The 12,677-nt window shown below is 45.7% G+C and overlaps 1 protein-coding gene across 5 annotated transcripts in view; it reads left to right on the plus strand.

Moving 5' to 3' along the window:
* LOC142259166 (uncharacterized) overlaps positions 1–12,677 on the plus strand; it is a 133,384-nt gene that overhangs the window by 116,557 nt on the left and 4,150 nt on the right. The window lies entirely within an intron of this gene.

The raw sequence follows: 12,677 nt of genomic DNA on the forward strand, positions 1-12,677 counted from the left end.
ATTAGGGGAAAGGGAGAGGAAACTGGACAATTGCACAGGACTCCAATTCTCCTAGCGGCCCCAGTGTTTATATGCCAATTATAGGACTGCTTAAGGACCTTTTTGATATAACGTCACGTGACCAAAGGCTGGTGTGTGTGTGTGTTTACGCCAATTTTAACCAGCTTTGCCAAATGGGCAGAGCTTGGCCAGAACAAGGGTGTGATGCCACCGCTTCTCTAATTCATATCAAACTGCAGGGTTCCCTATGCCAGAAATCTCACTCCAGTCCCTGGTGTCATTTGTCAGTGTCCATTGCCGATCTTGATTAATTTGAGCCCTAATGTTTATCTGCACAGACTGCAAGACCCTGCTACCTGCTTTGGTTACAAAGCCTAAGGTTAGGCCATCAACGTTATAGTCCCGGACAATCCCGTTAAATATCCGGCATCTGTCTAACTATTTTATGTTCGTCTTTGAAAAAATATTCTTTGAAATTGTCTATGTTGTGGATCAATGTTATAAGGAGATTTTTGCAGGTTTTGCCAACTGTCATGACGGCGTCAGGATCTGTGGAAATTATAGATTCTGGTACTCTGCATGTTAACTGCTGTTATGTCTGTGAGCAGCGCAGGGAGACGCAGGCTTTAAACTACAGGCTTGGACAGGCTAGCAAGAGTTATTCTCTGCTGGGTTGCTTGTTAATGTCTTTGATCACATGCTGTAGAGGAGAAAGTATCTATCACTTCCCTTCTGTATATGCTGGCTGGACTATTTCATTAATGCCAGCTGTTGGTCTGGTGAGGTGTTGAGATCCAGACTTACGGGTGGTTGTTTTGTATTATTGCTGTGAGCTGTTGTGGTTTTAACTCTTGTTGTCTTTTTGTTGCTGCCTTTCTGCTCTTGCTTTTCTCTATAGTCTCTCACTGTTTATTTCTGTGAGTTTGCAATGTGTCCTGTCTGTCTGTGTTAATATTTGTTTCCATCATATTCCTGTCTCTTCCTTCCCCGGGGGATAACAGATTAGATCTGGTCACGAGAATAGTAAGGCACGGGACTCTGGCATCTCCATATTCAGGGGTAATCAAGAGATTAGGAACAGTTTAGGGTCCCCTAGCGTGAGGGACAGTATAGTAGCCTTCTGTCCCTCATTATCCTGCAGTCACATTGTGACAATCAATCAGATTATTTACTGTAGCACATTCCAGAGAACTGGTGCTAGTAATGGGAGATTCAAATTAACGAAGATGTAACTCTTAAATAGGGATGGGAGATCCCAATTTGTAAAGATCGGGGATCATACCGATCACATAGTGATCGTGTGCATGATATCGATCACGAGCTTTCCTGGAAAGCTCGTGTTACAAATCGGTCCAGATCGGGTCCAGGGGCTGTAAAAAGAAAGCACATTATTAAAATAAAAAACTTTATGATCATACTTACTGGTCACATGACTATGACGTTTTCAAAGGTCCTCTTAACTTCCGGGGCTATTTACTGCACTGTTCGTCACTCGGCAGTCATCGGCTGTTTTCAGCTGTGTTCGCGGTGATGTCAGGGTTCACCCGAGTCCATGGCTCATAAACTCGATTGAACTTTGACTGTCACTGTGCGAGTGTCGTATCACGGCGCTCAATCTCCAGACAGCAGCGGGTCGGCTGCATGTGTTTCTATGCAGCTGATGCGCTCCTGTCCTGAGATCAGTCCGTGCGGGATGATGCCCATACAAGACGCCAGTGCAATCATCCCCTCACTGTCAGCCTGCTTCTTGCTCTATTCAGAGCGATGTAGCAGAGCTGACAATGCTCTCTGCTTCTCTCTGTGTTTAGACTGTGTCTGTAAAGAGTGATGAAGCTGACAATGCTCTACCTGTGGATTACGTCGGACTAAGGATTTTTTTATTATAAAGATGGAGTCTCTAAATGTTTTTTTTTGTTTTATTTCTAATAAATTTTTTCTCTGTCTTGTATTTTTTTTACTGTTTACTAGAAATTCATGGTGGCCATGTCTAATTTGGCGTGACACCATAAATTTCGGGCTTAGTACCATCTGAGAATACAAAGCTGGTATTAACCCAATTGTTACCCAGTGTAACACCGCCATCAGGGCCACTGGATGAGCCAGGTAAAGCACCTGGAAATGGCGCTAAGAAACAATGCGCCATTTGCAGGGGAATCCCAGCCCCCAGCTGCCTGGCTCTACCTGACTGGCTATCAAAATACAGCGGGAGCCCACACATTTTTTTTTATTATATTTTTAAATAATTAAAAAATAAAAAATAATGGGCTTCCCTGTATTTTTATTGTCAGGCAGACGGGTGGGTGCGTAAATTATTTATCTTTATACAACTATATATTGTGTACAATGTATATGTATATGTATATATATATACAGACCAATAGTTTGGACACACCTCATTCAAAGAGTTTTCTTTGTTTTCATGACTCTAAAAATTGTAGATTCACATTGAAGTCATCAAATCTATGAATTAAAATATATGGAATTAAATACTTTAAAGAGGTTGTCCAGTTACCAAAACTGATTTTTTTTCTGATAAATCTTGCTAATATGTGCCTCTCAACACATCTATTATGTTTTTTCAGCAATATTACCTTTTATCGTGCTCTAGCAGCACATGCTCATTGCTGGCTCCAGCTCTGATGGGGTTAATCTCTCTTCTGACTTCCTAGGTTCAGTTCCTACAACTCCCATAATTCTTTGTGGCTCTAGGGCGGTATCTAAAACACCCACTGTGTCCAACACACCCACTCTCCTCTCCACTCAAAGTCTCCTCCCTGCCTCTTCCCAGTGTGGGTGCACTGAGAGAAATCACACAGAGACAGCAGAAGCTGCCAGCTCTGCACAACCAGGGGAAGCGGCCATCTTCTGCTTGTTCTCATATAGTTCATAGTCTGTGTGTGTGCGCGTGTGTGTGCGTGTGTGTACAGAAATTATGATTATTAGCCGGCGCAACATGTGAAAAAAATAATTGGGGAAAAAAAAAGTGAAGGGGTCATGAGATTGCTTTTTTCCCTCTTGCCTAGTCTGTGTGTCGTCCATATCATCCGTGTGGCATGCATTTTGCAGGCTAGTTTCACATCAGCGTTTTTTTTGCCTGTAGGCAAAAAAACGCAAACCGCATATGACCGGATCCTGTGGATTAAATGGGCAGCGCATGCAACCGTTATTTTACTGGATCCTTCTGCAGCGGGACACAGAATTTATCGGCCGGCGCTGGAGTCAGTTGACTCCTGATCTCCCAGCCCGCACACGCTGCAATAGCTGCAGGTGGGCTCATTCACATGACCGTTCCGTTTGTCCTGGTCAGTTCCTGTTCTTTTGCGGACCCACGGACAGGACCATCTTTTCAATGTCTTTTGTGTAGGATCGGATGGCACACGGTAGCACTTTCATGTGCATCCGATCCTACACAAAAAAAAACACATCGGATGCTGTATGTCCGCTCCGTTATTATGGAACATGTCCTATTCTGTTCCGTAATAACGAACCGTGACTCAATACAAGTCAATGGGTCCGCAAAATTCCCGGAAGCAACACGGAAGCACTTCCGTGTGACTTCCGTCGGGTGCCCATGCAGTCTGTGTTCCGCCCCAGCCCCGCGGCTGCCCGCACAGCAGTGTCAGCAGCTGCCCGCACTGCAGTGTCAGCAGCCGCGGGGATGACAAGCGCTACCGTCAGGAGGTTAGTAAGTTCATTACCTGCGGTGATGAAGTCCTGCACTCCTGACGTCAGCGGTCGTCACTGCCTTCTTTGCCCACCGCTTGTCACATCACCTCTCGCTGTCGACCCGAGACTGTGACTAGTGGTGACATTACGGGCCGCTCGTGATACTTGGTTTGTGAAGGCGGCGGTCATTGAACTCAGTGACAGCGCTGCTGTCAGGAGTGCAGCGATCATCTCAGGTAATGTACCTCACTAACCTCCTGACAGCAGCACTCATCATGCCCTGCAGTGACCTGGGCTGACCTATTGATGTTGGTTCAGGTCACTGCACGGCTCTCCCAGCCAATAGAGAACATTCTGTTCTTCATTGACTGGGACATTGACTATGGTACGCTCAGCTGCGGGGGGAGGTCCGGCACTCAAGAGGGGCGGGCCAGCACTGAGGAGGGGTGGGAGGGGATTTCTCTCCCTCTCTCCTCCGTAGTCGGCTATTGCGATTCTCGCTCTTCGCTTACGGTACACCGATGTACCGCAAGCGCAGTGCGATTTTTCTCTCACCCCATACACTAGAATGGGTAAAAGAGAAAGAGTCTTGCATTACAATTGCAGCATGCTGCGATTATTTTCTCGGTCCAATTAGGGCTGAGAAAATAATTGCTCATGTGCGCTGACACACAGGCTAATATTGGTCCGAATGGAATGCAATGTTTTATCGCACTCCACTTGCACTGTTTTTCTCACCGTGTGGCTTAGACCTTACTTGTTCTGTGTCCTCCTGCATCCATTGCAGCGTGTGCAGGCTGGAGTTCAGCTGAGTTCAGATCAGTTGACTCCAGTGCTGGACTGAACTCAGGTGACCTCACAGCCCGTATACGCTGCGATGGATGCAGGGGGACACAGAACAAGTAATCGGCCGACACTGGAGTCATCTGATTACTTGTTCTGCTGGCGCTGTGGTCAGGAGTAGGGATGAATGAGCAGCAAAATGCTCTGGTGCTCGATGGGCGAAGCCCGTGTCGATTTTTTTTTTTTTTTTTTTTTAAAAATTCATTAAAAATAATAATAAAAAAACCAATCACATAACCCTAACCCTAGGGTTAGGGGTAAAAAAATGAAGTGTGGGCTCCCGCTGCATTTTCTACTGCTAAGGATAACCCAAGCAGCTACTGGCTGCTAACCCCCACTGCTTGGTGTTACCTTCACTGGCAATGGAAATCCAGGGAGGCCTTTTTTTTTTTTTTTTTTTTATAAAGGTTTTTGCCTAAAAACTTTTTTAAAAAAATGACGTGGGCTTTTTTTTTTTTTGTGCGCTAGCCAGGTACAGCAGGCAGCTACGGGCTGCCCCCAACCCCCAGCTGCCTATTTGTACCCGGCTGGGAACCAAAAATATAGGGAAGCCCATTTTTTTTAAATTATTTCATGAAGTAATTTTAAAAAAAAATGACGTGGCCTTCGCTCATTTTTTTGTGTTCAGCCAGGCACAACTAGGCAGCTGGGGATTGGAATCCGCAGCACAGGTTGGCCCAAGCTTTCTGGGCCCCCCGCTGCGAATTGCAGTCCACAGCCGCCCCCGAAAATGGCGCTTTCATAGAAGCGCCATCTTCTGGCGCTGTATCCAACTCTTCCAGTGGCCCTGGTGGCAGGTGGCACGCTGGGTAATAAGGGGTTAATACCAGCTATGTTTTACCAGCTGGTATAAAGCCCTAGATTCTTAATGTCAGGCCAAGTTTGACCTGGCCATTAAGAATCTCCAATAAAGGGTTAAAAAAAAAAGACATCACACAGCGAAAAATACTTTATTAGAAATAAATACACAGACACAGTAGGGACTCCATGTTTATTACTCCCTCTCACTCTTCCAGGATCTAGAGATTTCTGTACTGACCATGCCAGGAGAGAGAGAGGGAAAAGAGAGAGAGAGGGAAAAAAGAGAGAGAGAGAGAGGGAAAAGAGAGAGAGAGAGGGAAAAGAGAGAGAGAGAGAGGGAAAAGAGAGAGAGAGAGAGGGAAAAAAGAGAGAGAGAGAGGGAAAAAAGAGAGAGAGAGAGGGAAAAGAGAGAGAGAGGGAAAAGAGAGAGAGGGAAAAGAGAGAGAGGGAAAAGAGAGAGGGAGGGAAAAGAGGGGGGAGAGGAGAGAGGGATAAGAGGGGGGCAGTGAAGAGGGGAGGGAGAGAAAAGAGGGGTGGGGGAAGAGAGTGGGGGGGGAGAGAGTGGGGGGAGAGAAGAGAGGGGTGGAGAGAAGAGAGTGGGGAAAGAAGAGAGGGGGGAGAGAGGTGCTCTGTTACCAACTGTCTCCACTCTGTGACTTGTGGTGCAGGTGACAGAGTGCAGACAGTTGGTCCCATGCAGCAGGACAGGTGGCAGAGCGGTGACATGCGCTGCTCTAACACATGCGGTGCTGCATGGGACCAGCCTGTCAGTGTCTTGCTGCATCCTGTAGTGCTGCTTGGAGGAGCACATGATCACACAGCCCGACACCGCCCGCTCTCCTGACATCGCAGCAGAGCGGGCGGGTGGAGAGTGTGATCAGATACTTACGTGACAGGGGGGGATTTCAGCTGAAGAACCCCCCTCCCTGTACTCCACCCTGGCGCCCCGTGCCTCACCACCTGCCCGACGCTCAGCCGTCTTCAGCGCTCCATACTGACGTCCTCCGGATCCTCCCCTCGATGCTGGGCTGTGACGTGCGGTAGTCACCGCCCACAGCCCTGTCACTAAATCTGAGTGGCTCCAGCCTCCTCTGACATACCTGTCAAGTTTTAGAGCCCGGAACTTGTCGGGACGTAAGAGGATACTGGCGGCCACAGCTCCAGGGGGTCATGTGACAGGCACTGAGCGTGCATGATAGCGCCGCTCAGTGCCAGAATTGGAAATAGAAGCCAATGCAGAAAACGCCGATAATAGTAAGTGTAACTCCTAGAGAAAATAAAAAAAATGGGTGAACCACCCTTTTAAAGTGTGAAACAACTGAAAATATGTCTTATATTCTAGGTTCTTCAAAGTAGCCACCTTTTGCTTTCATTACTACTTTGCACACTCTTGGCATTCTCTTGATGAGCTTCAAGAGGTAGTAACCCAAATGGTCTTCCAACAGTTTTGAAGGAGTTCCCAGAGATGCTTAGCACTTGTTGGCCCTTTTGCCTTCACTCTGCGGTCCAGCTCACCCCAAACCATCTCGATTGGTTTCAGGTCTGGTGACTGTGGAGGCCAGGTTATCTGGCGTAGCACCCCATCACTCTCCTTCTTAGTCAAATAGCCCTTACACAGCCTGGACGTGTGTTTGGGGTCATTGTCCTGTTGAAAAATAAATGATGGTCCAACTAATCGCAAACAGGATGGAATAGCATGCTGCTGCAAGATGCTGTGGTAGCCATGCTGGTTCAGTATGCCTTCAATCTTGAATAAATCCCCAACAGTGTTACCAGCAAAGCACCCCCACACCATCACACCTCCTCCTCCTCCATGCTTCACGGTGGGAACCAGCCATGTGGAGTCCATCCGATCACCTTTTCTACAAAGACGTGGTTGGATCCAAAGATCTGAAATTTGGACTCATCAGACCAAACACAGATTTCCACTGGTCTAATGTCCATTCCTTGTGTTCTTTAGCCCAACCAAGTCTCTTCTGCTTGTTGCCTGTCCTTAGCAGTGGTTTCCTAGCAGCTATTTTACCATGACGGCCTGCTGCACAAAGTCTCCTCTTAACAGTTATTCTAGAGATGAGAAGCTGTGTCCAAACATTTGGTCTACAGCGCACTTTGCACAAGGAGAAGCTGTATGGGAGAGTGATGCGAAAGAAGTCGTTTCTGCAAGCACGCCACAAACAGAGTTGCCTGAGGTATGCAAAAGCACATTTGGACAAGCCAGTAACATTTTGGACGAAGGTCCTGTAGACTGATGAAACAAAGATTGAGTTGTTTGGTCATACAAAAAGGCGTTATGCATGTAGGCAAAAAAACACGGCATTCCAAGAAAAGCACTTGCTACCCACAGTAAAATTTGGTGGAGGTTCCATCATGCTTTGGGGCTGTGTGGCCAATGCCGGCACCAGGAATCTTGTTAAAGTTGAGGGTCGCATGGATTCAACTCAGTATCAGCAGATTCTTGACAATAATGTGCAAGAATCAGTGACGAAGTTGAAGTTACGCAGGGGATGGATATTTCAGCAAGACAATGATCCAAAACACCGCTCCAAATCTACTCAGGCATTCATGCAGAGGAACAATTACAATGTTCTGGAATGGCCATCCCAGTCCCCAGACCTGAATATCATTGAACATCTGTGGGATAATGTGAAGCGGCGGTCCATGCTCAGCGACCATCAAACTTAACTGAACTGGAATTGTTTTGTAAACCGGAATGGTCAAATCTACCTTCATCCAGGATCCAGGAACTCATTAAAAGCTACAGGAAGCCACTAGAGGCTGTTATTTCTGCAAAAGGAGGATCTACAAAATATTAATGTCACTTTTATGTTGTGGTGCCCATACTTTTGCACCGGTCAAATTTCGTTTAAATGCAGATCGCACATTTTCTGTTAGTACAATAAAAACCTCATTTAAATTCAGAAATATTACTCAGTCCATCAGTTATTAGATATATGAAACTGAAATAGCTGTTGCAAAAACCCAAATTGTTATTAAGAAAAAAGGTTAACATTAATAGCGGTGCCCAAACTTTTTCATATGACTGTAATATATATATATATAATTACAGTCATAAGAAAAAGTTTGGGCACCGCTATTAATGTTAACCTTTTTTCTTTATAACAATTTGGGTTTTTGCAACAGCTATTTCCGTTTCATATAACTAATAACTGATGGACTGAGTAATATTTCTGAAGTTAAATGAGGTATATATATACAGTGCCTACAAGTAGTATTCAACCCCCTGCAGATTTAGCAGGTTTACACATTCGGAATTAACTTGGCATTGTGACATTTGGACTGTAGATCAGCCTGGAAGTGTGAAATGCACTGCAGCAAAAAAGAATGTTATTTCTTTTTATTTATTTTTTTTAAATTGAGAAAAGTTTATTCAGAGGGTCATTTATTATTCAACCCCTCAAACCACCAGAATTCTGTTTGGTTCCCCTAAAGTATTAAGAAGTATTTCAGGCACAAAGAACAATGAGCTTCACATGTTTGGATTAATTATCTCTTTTTCCAGCCTTTTTTGACTAATTAAGACCCTCCCCAAACTTGTGAACAGCACTCATACATGGTCAACATGGGAAAGACAAAGAAGCATTCCAAGGCCATCAGAGACAAGATCGTGGAGGGTCACAAGGCTGGCAAGGGGTACAAAACCCTATCAAAGGAGTTGGGCCTACCTGTCTCCACTGTTGGGAGCATCATCCGGAAGTGGAAGGCTTATGGAACTACTGTTAGCCTTCCACGGCCTGGACAGCCTTTGAAAGTTTCCTCCCGTGCCGAGGCCAGGCTTGTCCGAAGAGTCAAGGCTAACCCAAGGCCAACAAGGAAGGAGCTCCGGGAAGATCTCATGGCAGTGGGGACATTGGTTTCAGTCAATACCATAAGTAACGTACTCCACCGCAATGGTCTCCGTTCCAGACGAGCCCGTAAGGTACCTTTACTTTCAAAGCGTCATGTCAAGGCTCGTCTACAGTTTGCTCATGATCATTTGGAGGACTCTGAGACAGACTGGTTCAAGGTTCTCTGGTCTGATGAGACCAAGATCGAGATCTTTGGTGCCAACCACACACGTGACGTTTGGATACTGGATGGCACTGCATACGACCCCAAGAATACCATCCCTACAGTCAAGCATGGTGGTGGCAGCATTATGCTGTGGGGCTGTTTCTCAGCCAAGGGGCCTGGCCATCTGGTCCGCATCCATGGGAAGATGGATAGCACGGCCTACCTGGAGATTTTGGCCAAGAACCTCCGCTCCTCCATCAAGGATCTTAAGATGGGTCGTCATTTCATCTTCCAACAAGACAACGACCCAAAGCACACAGCCAAGAAAACCAAGCCCTGGTTCAAGAGGGAAAAAATCAAGGTGTTGCAGTGGCCTAGTCAGTCTCCTGACCTTAACCCAATTGAAAACTTGTGGAAGGAGCTCAAGATTAAAGTCCACATGAGACACCCAAAGAACCTAGATAACTTGGAGAAGATGTGCATGGAGGAGTGGGCCAAGATAACTCCAGAGACCTGTGCCGGCCTGATCAGGTCTTATAAAAGACGATTATTAGCTGTAATTGCAAACAAGGGTTATTCCACAAAATATTAAACCTAGGGGTTGAATAATAATTGACCCACACTTTTATGTTGAAAATTTATTAAAATTTAACTGAGCAACATAACTTGTTGGTTTGTAAGATTTATGCATCTGTTAATAAATCCTGCTCTTGTTTGAAGTTTGCAGGCTCTAACTTATTTGCATCTTATCAAACCTGCTAAATCTGCAGGGGGTTGAATACTACTTGTAGGCACTGTATATATATATATATATATATATATATATATATATATATATAATATTTATGTGTGTATATATATATATATTATATATTATATATATATATATATACACACATACAGTACAGACCAAATGTTTGGACACACCTTTTCATTCAAAGAGTTTGCTTTATTTTTAGGACTCTGAAAATTGTAGATTCACATTGAAGGCATCAAAACTATGAATTAAAACATATGGAATGAAATACTTAAAAAAGTGTGAAACTACTGAAAATATGTCTTATATTCTAGGTTCTTCAAAGTAGCCACGTTTTGCTTTGATTACTGCTTTACACACTCTTGGCATTCTCTTGATGAGCTTCAAGAAGTAGTCACCGGAAATGGTCTTCCAACAGTCCTGAAGGAGGTCCCAGAGATGCTTCGCACTTGTTGGCCCTTTTGCCTTCACTCTGCGGTCCAGCTCACCCCAAACCATCTCGATTGGGTTCAGGTCTGGTGACTGTGGAGACCAGGTCATCTGGCGCAGCACCCCATCACTCTTTTTCTTAGTCAAATAGCCCTTACACAGCCTGAAGGTGTGTTTGGGATCATTGTCCTGTTGAAAAATAAATGATGGTCCAACTAAACGTAAACAGGATGGAATAGCATGCCGCTGCAAGATGCTGTGGTAGCCATGCTGGTTCTGTATGTCTTCAATTTTGAATAAATCCCCAACAGTGTCACCAGCAAAGCACCCCCACACCATCACACCTCCTCCTCCATGCTTCACGGTGGGAACCAGCCATGTAGACTCCATCCGTTCACCTTTTCTACAAAGACACGGTGGTTGGATTGAAAGATCTCAAATCTGGACTCATCAGACCAAAGCACAGATTTCTACTGGTCTAATGTCCATTCCTTGTGTTCTTTAGCCCAAACAAGTCTCTTCTGCTTGTTGCCTGTCCTTATCAGTGGTTTCCTAGCAGCTATTTTATCATGAAGGCCTGCTGCACAAAGTCTCCTCTTAACAATTGTTCTAGCGATGAGAAAGTGTGTCCAAACTTTTGGTCTGTACTCTATATATTGTACACAATATACAGTTGTATAAGAGTAAATAAATAATTTTAAAAAATGATGAAGCGCTCCACAGTATTTTTGATTCTCAGCACACATAAAGCAGATGGCTACGGGCTGCCACCCCCATCTGCCTGGCTTTATCTTGGCTGGCAATCAAAATACGGGGAGGCCCTTTTTTCAAAAAAACGTTTTTTGCCAAAAATAAGGGGTTAATACCAGCTTTGTTTTACCAGCTGGTATTAAGCCCGAGATTCTTAATGTCAGGAAAGTTTGACCCGGCCATTAAGAATCTCCAATAAAGGGTTCAAAAAAAGACATCACACAGAGAAAAAATACTTTAATAGAATTAAATACACAGACACACTTAGGGACTCCATCTTTTTTACTCCCTCTCACCCCTCCACGATTCTAGTCTTCTGTCACTGATCTAGCTCTGCTATATCAGAATGCACAGGGGGGGTGGAAAAATGCTGCTGCTGCTCCCCGCGCTGTCTAATCACTCAATTAGTGATCAGACGCTGCGGGTTGGTAAACGGTGACCTCACCGCTGCCACTGTTGCCATCACCGCTGCCACTGTTGCCATAGTAACCTAACGAGCGGGTTACTATAGCAATGGTGATCTCCGATCACCTGATTCCCGGCGCCGCTATTTATCACCGGCTGTGGCAGCCAATCACTGCATGTGGGCTGACTCTGTAAAGAGCGCCAACATGCAGGGAGGGGGGCCAGGCATGTGCCCGAGCATCTCGCCGGTATACGGCGGTCGCCAAATATACCGAGTACTGGAAGCTCGGGCGAGCACCGTCTACCGGCAAGCATGCTGACACTACAGGACCTTTGCATGACGTCATAGCCATGTGACCCAGTCTGTAGCCAATGAGATAATACAACATGCCCACGTGACTGATCACATGGCTATGACGTCACAATAGGTCCTTTGGTTACCGGGAGGACACAGCGATGATCGTATTCGGAAGCGATGGGAGACAGAGTGCAGGACGCGTCGCGGAACCTGTAGGTATAATGACTGTTTATTGTTGAGTGTATTTATTTTACAGCCCCCCTTTCCCGCCCCATCCCATAACTGTAAAGACCAATATCGGTGATCGGACGCAAGATCGTGTTATCTTGATCCCGATCTCGATCTTTACAAAATAATCGGACGAGTCTCCCCAATCCCGACCATCGGGAGGATCGCCCATGACTACTCTTAAGACTGCTTTACACGCAGCGACATCGCTAGCGATGTCGCTAGCGTTTGCACCCGCCTCCGTCGTTTGTGCGTCACGGGCAAATCGTTGCCCGTGGCGCACATTATCGCTAGGATGCGTTAAACTTACCGTCCTAACGACTTCGCTGTGGCCGGCGAACAACCTCTTTTCTAAGGGGGAGGTTCGTGCAGAGTTACAGCAACATCACACAGCGGGCCACCAATAGAAGCTTAGGGGTGGAGAGCAGCCGAATGAACGTCACGCCCACCTTGTTGCCGAAAGACACAGGAATCCTGTTGTTCATTGTT

The sequence above is a fragment of the Anomaloglossus baeobatrachus genome (assembly GCF_048569485.1).
Source record: "Anomaloglossus baeobatrachus isolate aAnoBae1 chromosome 5 unlocalized genomic scaffold, aAnoBae1.hap1 SUPER_5_unloc_3, whole genome shotgun sequence".
Taxonomy (NCBI): domain Eukaryota; kingdom Metazoa; phylum Chordata; class Amphibia; order Anura; family Aromobatidae; genus Anomaloglossus; species Anomaloglossus baeobatrachus.